Source organism: Mastomys coucha, unplaced genomic scaffold (assembly GCF_008632895.1).
Source record: "Mastomys coucha isolate ucsf_1 unplaced genomic scaffold, UCSF_Mcou_1 pScaffold15, whole genome shotgun sequence".
NCBI classification, from domain to species: Eukaryota; Metazoa; Chordata; class Mammalia; order Rodentia; family Muridae; genus Mastomys; species Mastomys coucha.
This window is the reverse complement of record NW_022196897.1, coordinates 21095000-21117335: the sequence shown is the minus strand read 5'-3', so window position 1 is coordinate 21117335 and position 22336 is coordinate 21095000. Positions and strand designations below refer to the sequence as shown.

At 47.9% G+C, this 22336-nt stretch overlaps 1 protein-coding gene and 1 non-coding gene across 13 annotated transcripts in view; both read left to right on the top strand.

Annotated features, from left to right (window-relative positions):
• Ralgps1 (Ral GEF with PH domain and SH3 binding motif 1) overlaps nucleotides 1-22336 on the top strand; it is a 244145-nt gene that overhangs the window by 175069 nt on the left and 46740 nt on the right. The window lies entirely within an intron of this gene.
• LOC116092609 lies at nucleotides 14564-14769 on the top strand. The gene has a single exon (XR_004119358.1). It is a non-coding gene; the product is annotated as a small nucleolar RNA U3 (small nucleolar RNA).

The following is a 22336-nucleotide window of genomic DNA, read 5'->3' as shown; positions in this document are numbered from 1 at the left end:
TTAGCTTCTGCCTCTTCCATCAGTTATCACCCTGTTTGAGTTCCTGTCCTGACTTTTTTGATGATGAACAGTGATCTGGAAGCGTAAGCCAAATAGATCCTTTCCTCCCCAAGCTTCTTTGGCTATGGTGTTTCATCGCAGTGGACATGGGAGCAGCTAAGATGGCACTTCATGGCAGGAGGGCATGTGGTAGTGAGACTGTTAGGTGACTGGTCACATTGTATCACAGTCAGGAGGCAAAGACGTAGACTCTGGTGCTCAGCTCTTCCTGCTTGTCTCCTTTCTACTGAGACTGGGACAGCAGCCAGTGGCATGATGCTATTCACAGCCATCATGCTCTTCCCTCCTCAGTCTCCTCTCTGGAAACTCCCTCAGACACTCTGAGAGCTGTGGCCCCTAGATTCCATTCCAGTCAAGTTGACAATTAGGGTGAACCCTCACCTTTCCTCAGCTCCAGGGGTGCCTGTGAGTTACAGTAACAGCCGTGAAGTTGGTGGTAACCTGTGTCAGGGGGAAGGGAAGCTCTGTTGTTTCCTGGTGTGAGTGTGCTGATTCTGATCCCCACTGTGTAGAAAATGAGCCTAGGAACATCGGGGTCATAGGCATCATCTGGCTCCCAGAACTGACTCAGATCCTCATTGCTTTATCTGTACAATACACCCTCCCTCTGCAAACCTGTGTGGCTTGTATTAAATTTTTTATAAAGTCTTGGTTAATGAAGAAGCTAACCAGAGCTCTGAACAGCTGGGGCTATACAATGTTTGTCACAACAAAGCTTAGTATTTTGCCCTGCATAGACCCCAGCTGACCAAAAAGAATTACTGTGGCTCAGATCAAATCCATCAAAAGCTTGAAGCATCTGGTCACATGGCACCCATACTCATGAAGCAGAGGACTGCGTTTGCATTCTCAGTTCACTCTTTCCTTTATGCACCGCAGGATCCCAGCTAAAGAACTGTGCCTCCCACAGTAGGGGAGTCTTCCCATCTCATTTAATGTAGCCAACACTCCTTCAGCATGGAAGGCAGAGAGCATGTCTTGTCTTCCAGGTGCTCTAGCTTCTGTCAAGGTGACTCTTAAAATGGACCATCACAGAGAGCTTCCAGGAAGCAGGACGTAGTATGTTCATGGCCTTTTTCCAGGCCTCCTTCATGGCGGGAAGGAGGAAGAGGCAGGCAGCTGGCACCTTGGGTCTCACTGAGCATAGGCACTGTTCTGTCTCTGCTGTGGATATTTTGGAAGCCTGTAGGAAAGTGGACTTGAAAGGACTTGGGCTGCTGAGAAGAGGTGGGCTCCATCCTCATTATCTAATTCTCTGTGGTCCAAGAGCCATCCCAGAAGTTACTGTAGCTCTGTATGAGGGGAGCACAGAGACTGGCAGAGGGGCAGGAGCTGCGGCAGCCCACCCCAGTCTAGAGAAGGAATTGGAATCTGTGCCATGAGTGGAGCCAGGACAAACTCCCAACTCAGCCTTAGGAGACCTGGATCACTGCCTGTGTGGATCCCTGATGGGGTGGGGCCACCTGCAGCAAGAGTGTGAGTCTGAAGGGAAAGTCCAAAAAACCAGGGCAGGAGACTTGGTGGATTCAGGACAGAAGCCTTTTTCCTCAGGTCTTCCGGCATCCCCGCCCCCCCCTTCCTAGGCTATAAATAGATGGCAGGTGGGTGGGGGGAGGGGACAAAAGGTGAAGGGCGATGAACTTTGGGTTGAATTTGGGTCAAGTTTTCCAATAAACAGGGTCAAGCCTTACATTTTGAAGTTTTGCCATGAGGCTCTTATGATACCAGAAAGTGACTGCAAAGTTACAGAATGCAGCAAAGTTACCTACATTTATTTCATTTAGGTACCTGCTGCCCAAAACTGAAGAGAGACTGACTATACAGCACAGTCAAGGAGTATGCAGGGAGAGAACCACTTATTCCTGTCTGTACTCCCAGTAGACACAAACTGGACTTGTGGTGGTCTAGATCATTCTCTCTGACTCCCAGGTTGGGAATACCTGGTCTGGCCTCCTGAACTTCTCACAGCTGTCTCGAGGCCTGCAGTTGTCCAGGGGGCCCTCTGCCACCTAGGCGACAAAATGAACTCCTATCCAAATGAACTATAATCCCTCCCCGACCCCAGCCTGCCAGGGGAGGTCCTAAGCAGTGCAGATGACATAGTGTAGGAAGGATGGCAGTGCAGAAAGCCTGGCTGGGAGCCTGAGTGGGCAGTGCTCAGTGCTCAGCCCGCCCTTCTCCTGGCCCGCTGCTGCTGGGGCCTTTCCTTCTCAGACCCTCCTCCTTCATTCGGTTCCGGCTCACTGCAAGTGTTATGGTAGGAAATGCTCCACCCCTCCCAGCCCCACTACCTGCTTTATAGAATAGTGATGGGATAGTAACCAGGAGATAGAAAGGTGATCATCAGATGCGAGCAAGAGAGTGTGGGGTATGCGGAGCTTGCCTAGTCCCCAAGAGAGACTGCATGTGAGTGTGAGTGCTCCCCTTAACACTGTGTCTAGAGAAGCCATTTTTTCCAGGTAAGGGACCCTTTATCATAGTCAAGTGTGTCACACCCTTCGCTGCCTCTGGCAGACAAGGCTCATCATGGACTGTTGGTTCCTGTGTTCTTATACCATGTTCCATCCTCTGGTCATCCTCCATGGGGGAAAGAAGTGGTGACTTTTGAAGTAGAAACCAATAGACTCCAAAGTTGAGGACAACCTTGGTGGGTGGTTGTGGGAATAGAAGGCCACAGGAATAGCATGTAGTCAGGCCATCTGTGTGCTACCCAGGCTGGTCTTGAATTCCTAGGCTGCAGTACTTCAGCCTCCTATGTTCTAGGATGTAGGTACAAGCTCTTATGCCTGGTTGCTAGGACAGTTTTACTTCAGTCTTAGGATGTGTATGAATTTTTGACTACCCTGTAATTAAAAGTAGGTTGATTTAAACGGAAAGCCTGAACCTGTGTAGCTTTGTGAGATCGTGGCCTGCTTAGGTTACCCAGGAAATGAATGTTTTCCTATTCACCACTGACCCTAGAAGGACACCTGATCCATCTGGTCCAATCACCATCCAAATGGTGGCACTAGAGTCAATCACACACCATATCTCCCACTAGAATCAGCACTCCATCCTCTGTGCCCTCTGTGCCTGCAGCCAAGCCAGTGGAATCCTGAGGCCAAGAGAGAGAGGATGCCTGTCCTTCATTATAGATCTCTGAGGACATAACATCACAGGTGCCACTTGTATGGCCTCGGTGACATGGAATGTGTGTGAATGAGAAAGAAGCCAGTCCTATGAAAGACTGCAGTGTGGCATGTGCAGCCAGCCAGCTACTAGCTTTCATATTGTTGCTCACCACCAGAACTGACAGGCTCCTGATTTTTGTGGTGCTGTCTCTGGTCTTGTGGGTCACCTAGGGTTAAGACAGATCCTTTCGCAGGGCAGTCATGGTGCACGCCTTTAATCCCAGCACTAGGGAGGCAGAGGCAGAGGCAGGCGGATATCTGAGTTCAAGGACTGCCAGGGCTATACAGAGAAACCCTGTCTCAAAAAAAAAAGAAAGAAAGAAAGAAAGAAAGAAAGAAAGAAAGAAAGAAAGAAAGAAAGAAAGAAAGAAAAGAGGACAAACCCTTTCTCCCTAGTTGGCAGCTTCCAGATGATGTCCATCAGTTGCAACCACAAGGATTCTAGCCTGTGTGTCTTCTGTCATTGAAGAAACATTTCCTGAGACCTTTTAATGAACTCTGCCTGGGCTGGGTGCTGAGGAGATACTGTGATCAGGGGAGGGCTGGACTCTGTTGTGCTTAAATGCCCAGTTAGGGCAGGCGTAAAATAAACAGAGGAGAGGTAAAGGGATTGGATAAATGTGGCTTTCAGTTCCTCGCCTCTGCCATGCTCAGGCCTTTGACCTTAAGCAAGTTGTTTCATTTCTGGACCCCAGATAGTTCCACGAGTAGGGGTCTCCTACAGAAATCATGGGACAATGATGTCAGTTTACACCTGGCCCCCAGAGGACAATAGTCGATAGTGCATTAAGAACAGATTTCTTTTTTCTTTTTCTTTTTTTTTCTTTTTTTAAAGATTTATTTATTATTATATGTGAGTACACTGTAGCTGTCTTCAGACACTCCAGAAGAGGGTGTCAGATCTCATTACGGATGGTTGTGAGCCACCATGTGGTTGCTGGGATTTTGAACTCAGGACCTCTGGAAGAGCAGTCATTGCTCTTAACCGCTGAGCCATCTCTCCAGCCCAAGAACAGATTTCTTAATCATACAGTGGTTGAGCATCACAAAGGAGAGCAAAGATGCCAGGAGCTTCCAGTGGTCATGTTTATCCAGTGTCAGGGTAGGAGAATTCTGCAGGGATGCTCAGGGCCTTTACCTGAAGAGCAAGAAGGCCTGGCCCAGGCAGAGGGACCACTGACATGATGAGCTTGCTTCTTTCATGAATGGGAACTCTCTGTGATGTAATATACTAGTCTCTAGACTGTTCTTGAATGTTAGACCAAGTAGAAGGTGCCCTTTACCAACAAACAAGCCTAGCTGTCTCAGGGTTTTACTGCTGTGAACAGACACCATGACCAAGGCAACCCTTATAAGGATAACATTTAATTGGGGCTGGCTTACAGGTTCAGAGGTTCATTCCAGTATCATCAAGGCGGGAACATGGCAGCATCCAGGCAGGCATGGTACAGGAGGAGCTGAGAGTTCTATATCTTCATATGAGATGAAGTACATCTAGCAGAGTACTGGCTTCCAGGCAGCTAGGATGAGGGTCTTAAAGCCCACACCCACAGTGACACACCTACTCCAACAGGGCCACACCTTCTAATAGTGCCACTCTCAGGGCTGAGCATATACAAGCCGTCACACCAGCCATGAATCAAAGTACCTGGTTGCATTGGCCGTGGGGGCAGAGCTGAAGCAAGAAACCAGAACCAAATCCTGTACAGCTCTGTATATGATTAAGTATGCTACCAGCGGGGGCTAGAAAGATGGCTCAGTAGTTAAGAGCACTGACTGCTCTTCAGAGGTCCTGAGTTCAATTCCTAGCTATAACATGGTGGCTCACAACCATCTGTAATGGGATCTGATGCCCTCTTCTGGTGTGTCTGAAGATATATAAAATAAATAAATATATCTAAAACAAAATGCCATCAAGCCACCACTACTAACCACAGCGCTAGTGCAAAAGACACAGATCACCCCTGGGAATGGTCCTCTGATGGTAGATGCACCTGGAAAGAAAGCCCTTTGTGCCAGTTCTTAGAACTATAATGTCCCATAGTGGTTAGCCATCCAAGAACAGAGAGTCTGGGTCTACATCTCCACACCTTCCTCCCTGTGTGACCTGGAGCACACCAGCAAGTCAGAGTCCATATGTATGACTCACTTTCCTCAGAGGGCACTATACTCATGGATACAGGATGCGCCCAGTATAGAACCGAGCAGCTGCTCAGCCCCTGTCGCTCCCCTCAGGAGTCCAATCCTGATGTTCTCAGTGAGCATTACTGGGAAGCCTTTACAGTGACCACAAACTTTGATGCAATCTCCATTCAATTTTTTCATCCTTGGTTTAGTCCTGGGCTGATGTGAGATCCCCCCAGTTGTACATTTATAGGCTTCCAGGTTCCTCTGTCCCTCTGTCCCTCCTATAGTTTCTTGCTAGAGGTCTTGCCCTGCATCTCAGCACTGTGATCCCAGAAAGAGGGGAGAAGATCCTTCCCTGAGGGCTGAGGCCAGACCTCAGGGCCAGCAGTATGTTGTCTGGGCTTGCCCTGACTCTCAGGAAAGTTTGGCCAGGAGATGGGTCACACTGTCCTCTGATGACATGAGGCAGACTGGGCAGGCAAGAATTAACAAGTCACTCCTTGCTCCTCTGCCCAGGCAGGTGCTGACATAGCCTATGGCCATGAGAAGTGGCCAAGCTGCCATTCCTAGGCTGTTGTTTTCAGGACCAGGGCTAAGGCCTACTCCCCTGGTGCCATGTTACCCAGGCTTCTCCTCAGGCAAGAACCTTACCAGCAATTGCACAAACATCCCTGAGCCCAACCTCTCTACAAGCAGCTGTGATGCACAGACTGTAGGTGCTGAAAGCAGCCCGGCCAGCAGGCAAGCCAGGAGAAGGCATAATGGCTAGTGTCAGGGCGTCTTTCCTGGACTTGTGTCTGGTAGGTAGACTAAGATGCATGGATTAGCAGAGCACAGGCAAAGGAGAAGGAAAGAAGAGCCTGCCTCCACAGGGACCCGAGCAGTAGAGACCCAAATGCTGGCACTTGTGCAGGCCCTGCTCACCACTTCCATTTCCAGGCCTGGCACCAGGCTTGCTGTGCTAAGACTTGACCTCTGTCTAGACTCCTCATAGGTAGAGCAGTTTGTGAGTCGGGTCAGTAAGAGCACAGTGCATTCAAGACTGTCAACATTCATAGCCATCCTCTTGATTCTGGTAACCTTCTCCTGAAGTCTGTGTTATTGATATCTGTTCAAGGAACTGATGAACTATTGGGTTTTTAAGTGCATGTTAAAATAGACAGGGGTCCACATTTCCTTCCACCTGCCTGGGGTGCACCCACACATTGAAGGCCTGGCCCCTTGCTGTCATAGTGACTCCACACACCAGTCACCACAGTTATTATTACTGTCATCACTGTCATGGCACAGAGTCCACAGGAGCAGAGGAAGGCTTTCCCCAGCTCTCCCTTTCTTCTCACGGAGGCCAGCCCTGCTCTTCCTTCCTGGAGAGTTGGCTTTGCAGCATCTGGAAGGCAGGGAGGCAGGTCGGTCCCTGGACATGGTCAGGTGCTCAGTACTGATTATTTGTCACCATCTCTGGACCTGTGGCACATTTCTGTAAAGTGACAGCTCTGGTCCTGTCTAGACCCCACAGTCTATGTCTACTTCCTGGGCCTTCCATGTGCTGCTGTGCCCACCCAGGCTGGGACCCTCTCACTTCCCCAGGGACCTCAAAGAGCATTTCTGTAGCAGTCCGTGTGTGGTAGCCCTCAGAGATACAGTGATAGGTGGTCTCATTATACTGTACTTTCTGGAATGATTATAATTTTCCCATTTCATCAAAAACTGTTCTTTAAAAATCTGTGATATAGACATTGAGATACAGAAGCAGCTGAGGAGACCCAGGAGTGGTGTGGTGTGGCGTGGTGTGGTATGGTGGGCAGAGGCAGGTAGTGGAATGGCAGAGCAGAGAACCTGGTACAGACAGATAGGGGCCAGAGCCTAGACCACGTGTGAGGAGGGCACAGGGACAAGCAGCTCCGTCAAAGGCAGTGAGGAGGCAGAAGGGCAGACTGTGCTGTGGACTGTGGGCTCCACTGAGGAGAGCTAGGTTCTGTACTGGCTGTTTCTTCCTTCTGCCCTGACACTCTGGGTAGCGCCTGGGAGTTGCCCCCTGTGATGGACACACAATGGGGCTTTCCTGGCTGATAACAGCACAGGAGAAGTGCCCAGGTTTAAAGGTGACAGTTGGATTGGGATTCGGGTGACAGGCCTGCCATAATTCCTAAGCTCTACTGGAAAAAATGAGGAAGTGACATCAAGCCTGAGACTCCATCCAGACTGAAATCACTAACTTAGCTGGGGAAATGTTTTTCGGTTTTATAAGACCATCTGGCCAATACCCATGCTAAGCTGCCTCCCTTGCTTGCTCTCTGTCCTGCCTCCTTGCTCAGCAGCCCCTTAAGGGTTTCTAGCTCTTACTTGCCTTGTGTCATCCAACACCCTGCCCGCTGCCAGAGAACCCTGTGTGACCACAGGCCAGGGCCCCAGGGTTTCATGGGCCCATGAGAGAGACTTCAACAAGAAACTTTGGGGACTCTCAAGAGGCTGCCAGGTTTTGGGTATTTGTTGTTGTTGTTGTTGTTGTTCTTGTTTTGGTTTGGTTTTTGGTTTTGTTACTGTTTCTTGTTTATTGGTTGGTTGCTTTTGCCAACTCTCGGCATCACATCCTGGAGAAAGGGAGGCCGTAATGTAAACATGTTATGGAACATTATGTTCCCCACTTCCCAAACCCTGTGAGGATGATTGGCAGCCATTTGCTACCACATTTTAAAGGGTTTTTGTTTTTGTTTTTGTTTTACTTTTGTTTTGTTTTGTTTTGTTTTTCAAGACAGGTTTCTCTGTGTAGCCCTGGCTGTCCTGGAACTCACTCTGTAGACCAGGCTGGCCTAGAACTCAGAAATCCACCTGCCTCTGCCTCCCAAGTGCTGGGATTTAAAGTTGTTTTCTTCGTGTATTTAAAAAATATCTTTGTTTTAATTTCTTTTTGTTATGAGAAGACACGAGTGCCACCATCAGCACATGACGTCAGGGGACAGATTTGCAGTATCAGGCCTCCTTCCAAACCTCCCCAGGCTCTGGGGATTGAGCTTAGGTAGCTAGCCTTGTATGGCAAGCTCTTTACCCACTGAGCCATCTTGGCAATCCTAAAAAAAAAAAATGTATATTTTTAAAGATTTATTTATTATTATATATAAGTACACTGTAGCCGTCTTCAGACACACCAGAAGAGGGTGTCAGATCTCATTATGGATGGTTGTGAGCCACAATATGGTTGCTGGGATTTGAACTCAGAACCTTCAGAAGAGCAGTCAGTGCTCTTAACTGCTGAGCTGTCTCTCCAGCCCCTAAAAGATATTTTAAATATAGAAAATCCAACATAAATTTTCTCCATGTTTACTTGTCCATCCAAATTTGTCATTTGGCACACAGTCGCAGCCACTCCAGTGTCTGGTGTTTGTCTCAGTTGCTTGTAAAGGCCAACCTGGGGTCACTTTCAGTGTCCCCAGCCTACAGCCTGGTGCACATAGGTTAGCGAGAGCTAGGGGTCAGACTAATGGGCTGCGGTGTTTGTGGGTTTGAGGAGAAGAATGGACCCCCCTTGAATGGAATGGGGTGCCTCCCAGAGGGAGTAGACAGACTATCAGCTGTCCTGACTGAGCAGCCTGGGCACATGGGTCCCAAGCTCTGAGTGTGGGGTCAAAGTGTCTAGAAGAGTTGTACATCTCCTGTACAGCGCAGCATCACCAAGGGTTCATGGGCTGCAGAGGTGGAGGAACCACAGGGCCTCAGAGCCAGGCTCAGGAGAACCATTGAACTGTTTGGGTGGTAGGGCTAACACACTCGGCAGGGGAGTATGTAGGAATGAGGCAGGATGGACAGAGGGCACTGCATAGTTTTCTGAAGAGTCTGGAGGGGTCCATCCACACACCCAGGAGTTAGGTGAGCCACAGGCGTTTCAGGAACGTGATAGCCAGCCAGTTCAGTAATCAATCAGAGGGCATGGCAGTCCCCAGTATTCAGGGAGAAAACCACTGTTCTTCACAGCTTTTAGACTCTTTGTTAGCATGATGCATGTGAGTGTGTGTGTGTGTGTGTGCATGAGTGTATGTGACAGAGAGAGAGAGAGAGAGAAAGAGAGAGAGAGAGAGAGAGAGAGAGAGATGCTGATGAGAATTAGACTTATGCCTAGACAGTAAATATCAGTGACTACAAACAGGTTCATCTTAAAGATGAATTCAGTTTGTAAATTCACACACAGCTGTATACCAGTGTTGTAGAAATTTTAAAGCACTTAAAATTCCACCCCCCTAGAATCTGGTGTTCCCACATTCTGTCATATGCTTTAATTTTCTTAGCTATTTCCCTGCTGTTTGACATCAAAACATCTCCAGTTTCTATTTTATTTTTGTTGTTGGTAAATTCTCATATACTAAATTACTTTATGTCTAAGATACTTTCTTCTCCTCTCTCTCCCCACACATCTCTTTTCAGAATTACTCCCTCAGAATAAATTCCAAGGGGTGGGATTACTTAGTCAAAATATACTGTTTCTTTCTGGCTTTGGAATCCCTAGAACTTTCCCCAAAGCTCTCACCCTTTCATCCTGCTAGATTTGTGTTTCCCTGTTTCTCCACAGCTGCCTTAGCTCTCAGGTTGGGCTGGTTTTCAATTAATGATGTAATGGCTTTCACATGGCGGGTTATATTTTTTCCATTTGCATCTCTCTGTCTCTTACTCTGCTCAGAGTTGCTGTACCCCCCACCCCACCCCAGCCCTGGCCACATACTGTAGTGCCCGTGACACCCCAGCCTGGAGTCCTAAGCAGCAATGGACATTCTTCCTTGTTTTGGTGGAAGCTACAACACAGCATTTAAAAAGGAAGACAGTTTAAACTAAAGATGTTTAAACTATAAATAGGTTTGGAGACATCTCTTATTTGGTCAAGGTGGTTCCAACGTGAATGCAGACTCCAGGAGAGTGTTTACATCTCATTTGAATTCTAGAGCACATCAAAGTTAACACATGATGAATGACTCAAGGCAGAGATAGAAGAGTCTCCACCAAACCCAGCTCTTTTCTTCCTAGGCACTCCCTAATTATCAAGATGGAGCACCTCCACACTGGGACTCCTGATGCACAAAGTCTCTTGCTTATCAGTCTTCCCAGGGAGCTGGCTTACTTCCAGGGCTCTCCATTCCCAAATCCTGGGACAGGAACCTTACATGCCACCTCTGTCCTCTGTGCTCAAGTTTTTGTGACTAGAAGTTGGTCCCTCTCTGTCAAAAGGGCTTTTAATCTTGAGGTAGCCTCAGCCCAGCAGGAGCCCACATGAATGGGCTGTACAGGAGCACCCATGCAGAACTTCCCAGGGTACACACCTACATGACTCCTGTGCTGATGATCATAGGTGACATTGCAAACTCTCTTACGTTGATACCTGTTTCTCTTAATGTGATTATCACAGCAAATCCACAATTTCATAGAGGAAAACTAAGGCAGTAATAGCTTGAGCTAACAATTCAGCCCTAGTATATTCCCCCAAAGAATCAAAAACATGGGTATTTGAACAAAAACACAAATAATTTGCTAATTGCTGATGTACAGACATGCATAAGAGCAAAACACTCCTACATATAAAGTAATCTAAAAATGTTTTTAAAGAATACAATTATGCAGGATGCTATGTTGGTAAAAGCCATGAAGGAATCTATACATGATAGAAACAGAAATAGTAACACAAAATAAATGCAAGATCCACCTTATCCAACAGAGTTTGCTCTCTCCATTTCACAGAGCACAAAGCTGACCTGAGAGTGTGTGAGAGAACACTCACCCACTGGACCCTGTGATGCCCCACAGCTGGCACCCAGGCTTCCTCTAAGACACCCTGTTGGGAGTGTCTTCCATAAATGGGCAGGAAGTTTCCCAAATTCATTTGCCTGCTTTCAAAGGCTGCAGAGACCTGCATCTTCTTTATGCATGCTTCCAGGGCAAAGTGACCATAAGTAAACAAGCTTTCCAGCTTTCTGATTCAGCCAGGAGGACTTCTCTTATAGAGGGACAGCAAGTCTTGCAGCTCTCAGACTCTGATATATGACAGGCTGGTCTCACCTTCACTACGGAGCCAAAGAATGACCTTGAACTTTTGATTGCTTCTCTTCTAGAATTGTAGAATTATAGGCTTGCCCTACCATGTCTGGTGTCTGGGGTGCTGGGGATTAAATCCAGAGTCTCTTGCATGCTCGGCAGGCACTCTACTGAGCTATACCCCAGCCCAGCTCGGACATCACCTCAAGACTCATCTTCCTGTCTGCCTTGTTCAGTGACTGGTCTGTAGGCCCTCTGTTAGCTGCTCTTGAACTCTGAAGCAGCCATAGGCACAATGGCTTGAGAATGAGATCTGGGACCGGCTCTGCCACTTGCCAGTTCCTGGCTTTCAGACATGTTATATAACCTCCTAACCCTTGTTTTCCTCAACTGGAAAATAAATGTAATGGCAGTGACTGGAGTAAAGCATGGGCTCCCCTTGTTACCATCATAGCTTGGCTATGCAGTGCCATGCTATTATTTACTCCCTGACACCTCTGTAGGCCCTGCAGGAATTATGCTGGCCTGAGGAACAGTGGGCTCCTCAAGAGGTACTTGTTGACTAAAGAATGGAAAGGCTCTTAGCACAATGTTTGGGAAATAGAAAACACTAAGGGATGCTCCCTGATGCTGCAGTAGCAGCTGCAGTATGTTTCTCATTATTATTGATTTGTTTAAAAACTTTCATAAGGTAGCCCTGACTCTCAAAATAACCTTCCAGGGTTGGGATGCTCATCTTGTAAGTGCTGAGCACAGAGACTTGGTTTGTTATGGTGCATTTTAACACCACTAACCAGCTTATCACTGCCCAGGCCACCTCATAGGGACAAGCCCACCAGGAACCACTAATGAATGATATGATACTTTCTGAGAGTCCACATCTGAGAAATAAGCACATTTGTGGGAGGCTGAACAGTTCTTACCTAGGTTTGGTGTATGCAGAGTTCCTCTTGCTTACAAGACTAGAATTTTCAGTTCTGATGAAGCAGGACTCCCCAGCTGTGTCCCACCAAGGTAGCTTTATGTACAGCCCCATGGGGCCAACTCCCTTCTGGCTGTGGGGCTTTCATGGGAGGGAGCAATAATGCATACAGGCATGTCATCAGTGCCCAGCCAGTGACAGACAGAGATGGTGGCGCGTCTGGTGGCCCTCACTATTGGATATGAGCTGGTATAGAACTTGGCAGAGACTTGGTGAATGAAGTCTGTTTGGTTCTACCAACTGCTTGATGAATGAAAAAAATTAATATGTTACTGAATGAATGAAATATGCCAGACACCCTGACAGTTCACTGAAATTATTCCATTTCATGCTCAGAATATACTAGGAGCAGAGCAAATACACAGATGACTTGATGCCCAGAGGGGTGAGGTTATCTCTGGTCATCCTGGTCAATCTCAGGTCTCCCTGCTCCTTGTGCTGCCCTGAAGAATAGAGAGCTCCTAGCCACAGGGACCTCCCCTTCCTGGGACTATTGGGTCTGCCACATCTCAAGGCGGCGGGGCAGGGAGGAACAAGAGGCTACCCAGGTAGTCATGGAAAGTTGACCTTCCTATGGACACAGCAAGATGTAGGGCCACAAAAAGGGGTTATGGTGCAGGGAGCAGACGCTAAGGCATGCTATGGTGGGGAGCAGAAGCTAAGGCATGCTATGGTGGGGAGCAGACGCTAAGGCATGCTGTGGTAGGGAGCAGATGCTAAGGCATGCTGTGGTGGGGAGCAGAAGCTAAGGCATACGTCCATTCCTTGCAACCCAGACCCTCTGTTTCTGCTGATGTCACCAGCAGTGCTCAGACATTACTGAGCTGTGCAGTGGTGGTGAGATCCATGCCTTGCTTCATTTCATCCTTGCCTTGCAGGTGAGAAGCCCTTATCTCTGGTTTCTTGATCCTGAGGCCAAAACGTGGTAGAGGGCCGGTGAAGTGTCCTAAGGTCACTGGGAACAAGCCAAGGGAGCTGGCTCTCCCCATAGACCTCTTGGCTCCAGGGCCCCACCCATTCTAGGTTGGCTTCCCACAGGCCACTTGATCCTAGAGCAGCTGCTGTCCTTCATGAGCCTGGCTGGCCTTCCACTCCCAAGCCTAGCCTGTTCACTGGTACTGGTGGATTATTGTTAACTTCCAGTAGCTGAGGTGAGAGATCTCCTAGGGCTGGGCTGTAAGGTGCATGCAAGGCGGTGCTGATCCCCACTGGGATACCCTTCTTGAAGGAAACATTTGCTTCTGAACACCTGTGCCCAGCAACTTGGAGGTGCCAGGCCCCAGAAACCAGCAGCAGCTATAATTCAGCTCTGGCTTCTGAGCTTTTGGTTACATATACACTTGGAACTGAGTCGTAGGACCTGTGCTGGCCAGAGACATTTCTAGTCCCCAGAAGGACATCAGTCTTCTATGGCTCCACCCTCCAGAAGTAAACTCAAGGTCATGCAGGTCATGTACCACGGGACCCTGTACCTGGCATCGGTGAAAATTCAGGACTGAAAAGCAAGACCCCTGGGGCTACCAACCATGGTTGGCCTGCTGAAGGCAGGACTGCAGCAAGCCTGGACCACAGCATAGCTCCTCTGACTGCTAGCTGGGGAGACTTTGGAAAGCTCTCCTGCCTTTCCGAGTCTGTGTCTTCCACAGGGTCAATGAGGGAAGTGATGTTTCTCTTGCAGGTCATAGGTAGGTTAGCCTCAGTTCTCTGAGGCCCAGGATCTGGTTCAAGGTCAGTCTTCCAGTGGCACAGGGCTACTTATCACAGAGAGCCAGAACAAGCAGAGTAAAACAAGGCTACCCGTGGATCAGCTTTTACACTCCAGAGTCAGACCTAGGGTACAGTCTTGGTCTGTCGCACACTCACCGTGTGACCTTAGACCAGCCTCTTAGACCCCCAGAGCCTCATTTTTCCCTTCTGTAATAATCAGGACTCTATGAGATAGTGCAGGTCTAGGTCTCCAAGCTCAGTGGCATCCATCACCAGCCCTAGCTTCTGATAGCCAGTAGCCATGCTTCCTCCCTGTACGGAGGCTGGGCTCGTGATATGGGAGCTTCCTTTGAGCCTTAACTCTCCTGAGGTCTCTGCATGTGGTCTTTCCAACTCCGTCTTCCCTGCAGTCAGTTACTCGTCCCTCACCATGAGAGTCTCCTTACTGGTGGCCCTAGCCATGCATTGATCCCACACTGTTGTCAGCTTCGATAGATGCTTCCTAAAAACTATACTTTCAGGGATCATTTCTATAGTTCATTACTAGAGAAGTTTCTCTGTGTAGAGCATGAGGACGAGACATAGCATCCCCTCCTGAGCGTGAAGCCGGCTCTAGGTACTGCTTCAGTGCAGCTGCCTCTTGCCATTCTCTTTGCCATTGCTCTTCTCACCTTCAGGAGTGGGAGAGGAGGAGAACTCAGTCTGAGTGGACTTTGGTTTCTTTTTTAAAAAAAAAAGAAAAAAGATAGATGCTTCCTGTAGGGAGAGGGTGGCAATGGGCACTCTTGCTTCTCACCCTTGCTCTACACATAGGAAGTAGGCACAAAGTACTGTTGCCCCACCAGAAACTGGTCTTCTCAGAGATGGCCTACCTCATATGTCAGCAACATCCATCTTCAGAACCTACCATTATCAGCCAGGTCACATGCAACCCTCAAAGCTTCCTGAGTGCTTTGTGGCCCAGTGGTGTGGGCAGCCTGCCAGCCTTCCCAGACCTCTCACAAGGCTGTACACCTCAGATGGGACCCACTAATGACGAATTCAGAAACTGATGTCAGCTGCCTTGGTCTGCAATGAATTTCTACACTTCCATAAATTTATATGGAAAAAATGAGCATTGAGCACATTTTTATGCTATTGGAAATCATGCAGTGCTTTTTTGGGTCTTTATACCTAAGTACCATAATTAGTAAGGGGAAATATTTTTCTTCTTTTAAAAAAAACCAAGCTGGGAATGGTAGCACATGCTTGTAATGCCAGGACGTGGGATGTGAAAGCAGGACTGCCAGTAGTCCAAGATCACTCCAAAGAATTAAAGCAGTTGGCGAATCACCCAACTTATACTAACATATTATAGATAAACTATTCTTCCTGCATTCTCTTCACACGGGAAGCAGCTGGAAGGACCAGTATGGGCTATGTAATTTCCAAGCCAGCCTGGCGGAATATGAGGTTCAGTGGGAGCAGACCAAAGAGAGCCAGAATCTTGGTTGGAGGGCCAGGGGTCACCTCCATGGGTTTGGGGTTTTCCCTATCTCTGGACTTGTTTGTTCACTTTTGGTTTTATTTTAGTTTAGATGTTTAGCCAGGATGTGTGTAGGGACAAGGCTCTTTCCTGGACCAGGCTGAATTCTTCCGGGGGACAGACAGGCTGTGCCCTGGTTAACTGTTCCCAGGCCCCCTATTTCCTCGTACAGGTTTTTTCTTTTCTTGCCCCTTCCCATGGCACTGGTGTGACTTGCCAGGCTGGCCTTCCACACCCACCACGCAACTTCCCATGGTGCTCACTTGGCTCCTTGTTGCCTCTGATGTTGTTTCTGCTCCAAAGTTGTTTTGGTTTTTGAGGGTTTTTGTTTGTTTGTTTGTTTGTTTTTTGCAATGCTAGGGATCTAAGCCCAAGCTGTCCTCTGTCTTAATTCTTAAGTGTGCTTTAACTTTTGTTAGCCCTCTACCCCATCTTATAGTTTCATCTCTGCCACTTACCTATTCCAGAAGCCTTGTCTTTTGAGCAGCAGTTCTAATACTGTGTCCCAGAGCATGGACCAAGCTGTTGAGGGGACAAAGCACTCTACTTCTGTGGCCTTATGCTCTCTGCAGCCTATGAGTTAGTGGTAATTTTCCACGTCCCTTTGTTGGGTTTTCTTTCCATGGACTGTATGCTTGGATGTGGTGAAATCTGTGGGGCTTTGAGGTTTATCAGCAGACAGGCATTTGGGTTTCCCTCTGGGCACACTCCCATCCTCTCCTGCCAGTAGCAACCGCAAGTGCATGTGAGCAGAGGAGCACAAAGAACACCAGAGGCCCAGGTCAGCTCCTGCCCAGGTCAGCTCCTGCCCAGCAGCCCACAGGCAATACCTAAGCTTCCTAGTCTTCTAGCCCTGAAACTCTGAGTATGGGCAAGCCCACATGACCTCCCTTTAGAGAGACAAGGCCCAGAGTTGCTCATCTCCCCAAAAGTATGTTGAGCTTATTTATAGATTTCAGCAATAACACCCCCAGCTCACCCTGGTCCCAGCGAATGAGAGGCCTGCTCTCTCTTATCCATAGGAACGTTAGTGACCACTAAACTGAGGGTTAGTTACACATCTCCATCTCCTCCGAAAGCTCTTGTTGCTGTTGTTTTTCAAGTAGCTTTACTGAATGTCCACTCGGTTCAGATACTCTGGCAGTCCTTTAGTCTCCGAGAAGGCCTGTGAAGCTATGGGCAGCAACCAAATCAGTCATAAATTAGGATGCTGGATCTTGAACACAGACTCCTGGTGACCCCACAGCTTCCCTCTAGTGTGCATGTGGGATTTTGAGCATCAGACATAACTACAGCCACTGGTTCCTTCATTGGAATCCTAAGTGGCCAGTGACCTGAAACAGGCCACCCTCTGGAGTTAAAGAGAGGTGAAGGCAAAGAAGGGCACCTGAGCAAACACCACAGATGTCAAGGACACAACTAACCCACTTCCTGTCTCATCTAAGGATATTAATGTTTCATATGTTTGTGCCTCTTTCAAATGCCTTTCTTCCTTCCTCAGGCTGTTAGGATCAGGGACTATGCCCTGACTGGTGCTCTACCCCTGTCTAGGGTATGGGAGGCACTCTGTGAATGTCTGTAGTATTGGTGCCTTTGCCCAGTGACAGTGGATATCACCAACTGAGCTATGTCCTTGCAGCTTCCCTTCTCTACAGTGGCCTTTTCCAGGTGGTCAGCAGCCATGCTTCCCTGCCACTGTGGCTGCTCCCCCTCACCCCGGAGCATCTTCTGATTGTGCAGCAAGGGTATCCTGATGACCAGTGTGGACAGCAGATCCTACTGGGACATCAGTGTGCTATTAGGAGGGGAGATAGAATGGGGTAAAACAGGTGCTGGATAAATGGACAAAGAAACAGTATGGATTTCAAGGGGGTGCCTAGGAGGCCAGAACCCAGGGCTTAAGTGTCCTGAGTCACTGTCCAAGAAAATCCGAGTTCTGGTACACAAGGGGAACAGATGTGGTTAGGCCTTCCGGTGTGCAGCCTGACCTAGCCAGTGCTGGCCCAATAGCAGAACAACCACAACACTAGTTTCTTTGGGCTCCCCCTGCTGGTTGGGTTGCAGTTCCTGCCATAGGAGTGTACTGGGAAGCAAGGCCAGGCCTGGGCTATCTAGATCTGGCTAAGCAGCAGGCTCAGTCCATAGTGGGAGAAGGGTAGGACTCAAGGAGATGGCCCCTCTGTACTGCACCTGCAGCCACTAAAAATGGCTTTCTTAAAGCTTCCTGGAGGGGTTTTGCATGTATCCATTCACTGTGAAGAAAAGTGGAGGACTCCAACCCTCTAAACCTGACAACCAAAAATAAGCGAGTGCAGGTAGAAGAGACCTTCCAGACCTCACTGCTGAGAAGACAGAAGAAGATCCACTCCGAGAAAGTATAGATCAGTGTTGATCTACCTAGACCTCCAAAAATCTGCCGTTCATTTCCCAGAGAATGCAGGGAAATTGATGGAGGCCCAGAACATGGAGTCAGTTACAGTCTCCACTGAGTCATGAATAAAGCCGACAGCTTTGTTATTTTTGGTGTACTTAAAAGACTAAGCACCTAGTGGCCACAGATCTGTGAGTGTATTAGGGGAAATGGAAAATACTTTGGCGACTAAAGCAGCCGTCTGTGAGCTCACTCTCTGGCTGGGATCCTGATGGCCTGGGACATTCGGGGAGCCTTTCTCTGCACAGTAGCAGATCTCAGAGCCAGCACTGGAAAGACAAGCTTGAGAGTGTTTTCCTTGGCACGTGGCAGCCGCCCTTCTACCCAATGTAAGCGCAGGTTTCCGAGCCTTTCACTTTGGGAGTCATCTTCCATTTCCTTTGATGACGTTTGCACCTCTAGATACTCTCTATAGCACTCAGAGAAAGGAGGGTGGTCAGCTTAGAGATGACAGGCCAGTGCTGCCCCCACAGGGTGGCTGTGGAGTGGGATGGTGCCGGCAGGGGCAACTAGTCTCTTCCACCCCACAGTAGAAGGGTCAGAAGAAGAGCCAGGCATGCAGATAAAGCCTCAACTTTGGCTCCAGTTGGATCCGATTCTCTGAGCCCAATTCTGTGCACCTCAGTGGTGGATCTGAAAAATGTAGAGCCAGGCTGCACATAGCCTTGACCTGTGAGCATAGTATCCATGCTATAACAAAAGAAGGGGCAATGTGTGTGTGTGTGAGAGAGAGAGACAGAGACAGAGACAGAGACAGAGAGAAGAAAACTAAACAATGTTGCTGATATTGAAGTCTGAGTAGGTGGGGCAAGTGTAGCGTGTCTGCACATGTCAGATGCACAAGTCAATGGTATGAGACAAAGCAAGCACATGTGAAGTAATGAAGGCACACGGCATAACCACTGTTTACAGATAACATGATTAGCTACTATAACAGTTATGCAGTGAAACAACTTAGGATAACCAACTGAAGAACCATTAGTCCTAATAATAGAGTTAACTTCAAACTAAGACACCAGTACCTTACATCCCAACAGTCATTATGTGAAGAATGTAATGGAGAAACAGATCAGCAAAAAATATCAAACACCTGGAAGTAAATTCAAAAACAAAAACAAAAACAAAAACAAACCCCCGAGTAGATCCATAAACAATAGATAGAAAAAATTATACTACATTATTAAAATTAAATGTGAAAATTTCCATGCTTTTACTCCTCCTTTGAGGAATCCATCGTATTAAAATAAAGCTAGAGGGGTGGTGAGATGGCTCAGTAGGTAAGATGCTTGTTGCCGAGCCTGAGTACCTGAGTTCCATCCCTGGGACCACACAATAGAAGAGAAATAACAATGGCTGACAGCTGTCCTCTGACCTCCATATGGCTGGTGTGCACATGCTAAGTGTGTTCCCTTTCTGTCTTTTCTGTCTCCCTGTGTCTGACTTCCTAGGTGAGAACCCAAAACTTTCATAATTAAAATCAAAACTAACAGAGACCTACACTTTGTCACCATGAAGAGAGTAAGACGCTACGGAGTGCTCAGCCCTAAATGGCATACCTGTATTAGACCCCTCCTTCTAAAGCTCAGGGGTCATCTCACACGAGAGGGCAGAAAGGTTGTTTAGTAAAGTGCTGCTAGTGGTTGTGGATTCTCTTCTAAGAACCATGACTTAGCCCCAGAGAAGGTTCTAGTACCTGGTGTGATTTCCCTCTTGTCAAGCTGGTCTTGTGAGCAGCTTGAGAGCTTTTGGTGTGAGTCTGCTGCCCTCAGGCTTCTCATGCCATAGTGCTCATTGCCGTGGTTCGTGAGTGTCACAGCTGGGCAGGACTGTTGGTTGCTTCACTTCTTTGGAAGCTTGCATTGTACCTTCCCGTACCAGGAAAGCTAATCCTCAGGGAGGAGGCTTTCGAGTCAGATCCAGCTTGAGTCCTCTGGGTCCTGTGTCCAAAGTGTGTGATGTTTTCAACAACAGGGACTTTCCTTTCACCTCTGAGGGGCAACCAAACGTAACAGCAGTAGTCTATAATATTTTGGGAGTCTCTTGGATATCTCTGACCAACAGCTCAAAAGAGGGCTTCTCATAGTTGGTGTTGGGGTTTCTGTTAGATGGGCTATGGCTCTGTGGGGAGTGCTGTCATCTGGTCTCTTCATTCTTCAGGTAATCTCAATGGCCCATTGTGCCAAGTCTGCCAGGCTTTACTACAACAGATATACCAGTCCTAAAAACAACTGCAGATAGTGTGGCTTTTTTTGTGCTTTGAGGTGAAATAGTGTCCGATTCCCTCATGAGGCTTTATGGATGAGTGTTATGAATCAAGTTGATATCATGCTTCTCAAGTTTAGCAACTTTCCCAATGTTTTCTCTTTTTTAGTTATTGAAAAGGCTGTCTTGGTCATTACAAAGCTTACTGTATCTTCTTGACACAACTTTGAGAAGATGGCTGTTCCCATCAAGCATTCATTTCCTCTATCTTGTTAGTGTTTTTCCTTATTTTTGAGAGTTTCATGCATATATACAATGAACTATGATCACATCTACCCACATCTCCTGCCTTCAGACCCTCCTTTTATTCTCTCCACGGCCCCTTCCAATTTCATGGAAGTTTTTTAAAGTAACCCACCATGCCCATGTGGTGCTGCCCAGGAGTGAGTGGGGTGGACCGTCCACTGCAGCATGGGCACTATAGAGACTGCATCCTCAGTAGAGAACTCTTCTCTCTCCCCAGCACCTACCCACTGTCAGAGCTCCTCAGTGTGGTGTGGAGCCTGCAGGACATCTCCCGTCTGTGCCAGGATGTTGGCCTGCTTGATCTTGTGTTGTAGATACCTTCAGCTGCTGTGAGTTTGCATGCCATAGCCATGTATGTCAGAAGACAGTGTGGCACAGTGCTCCTCTGTCCTCCCACTCTTACTGATCTCTCTACCCCTCTTCCACAGTGTGCCCTGAGTGGAGAGGAGATGGGGGAGGGAAGAACAGATACAGATATTTTGCCAAGGGCTGAGTAGTCTCTCTCTTTTTTAAAAAACATATTTGTATTGATTATTTGGGAATTTTACACAATACACCCTGATCACCCTTACTTCCCCCAGTCCTTCCAAGTCTGCCCCTTCAACCCTTGTAGCTCAAAAAAAGAATCAAACAAAACAAAACAAAACACCAGCCGAGTCCAGTTTGTGCTGTCCATACAGTCACTGGAACATGGCCACACTCCCTGTGGCCAGCCCCTCCCACCTCCTGCACCCTGCCAGAGCCATCTACTGTGGAGAGCCACACTTCAGCCTTCCCACCACAGTCTGTACGTTCTCCTCGATGGCTTCCTTCTAGGTTGTTGTTGTTGGTGGTGGTGGTGGTGTGTGTATGTCGTGTGTCTGTGTATGTGTGTCTGTGTATGTATGTGTGTGTCTGTGTGTGTAGGTATGTGTGTTTATGTGTGTAGGTATTGTGTCTGTGTGTATGTCTGTGTGTGTGTGTCTTTGTGTGTATGTGTATGTGTGTGTGTCTATGTGTGTGTCTTTGTGTGTGTGTGTGTCTGTGCATGTGTCTGTGTGTGTGTCTGTGTATATGTCTGTGTGTGTGTCTGCGTGTGTATCTGTGCGAGTGTGTCTGTGTGTGTGTGTGTGTCTGTGGGGTGTGTGTGTGTGTGTCTGTGTGTCTGTGTCTGTGTGTGTAGGTATGTGTGTATGTCTGTTTCTGGTGGTAGGATGGGTCATGGACACAGTCCCCAGCAGTAGCACGGCCTGGGGACATTAACATGGCTTCATGTGGCCTTCCCTGGTAATACAGGTGGCAGACATCAGCATGGCCAGCTGCAGCAGGACCATGGACCCAGACATGGCCCCCAACAGCAGCATGGACCACAGACATCAGCATACCTCAGAGGCAGTGCAGGCCTCTCACACCAAGTGCTTAGTGTCTTATTCTCAGCACACTGGCGTTCTCATCTCTCCAGTGATGCGTGTCCTCTTCAAAAAAGAAGCTTTGTGGGCCAAGGTTGAGAGTCGTCCAAGTCAGTGGGTAGAAATGTAGATATTTAGAAGGCATTAAAAAGAGAACTGCAACTATTTTAAGTTCTCTGCACTGGAATCATTTGCCCTCTCATCCCTATTTATATGCCAGTCTTTTTTAAAATTTTATTTTCCCCCTTAATCATACATATTAAAGACTTATTTTTTTATTCTGTTTGTTTGTTTTTTGTTTTTCGAGACAGGGTTTCTCTTTATAACCCTGGCTGTCCTGGAACTCACTCTGTAGACCAGGCTGGCCTCGAACTCAGAAATCCGCCTGCCTCTGTCTCCCGAGTGCTGGGATTAAAGACACACACT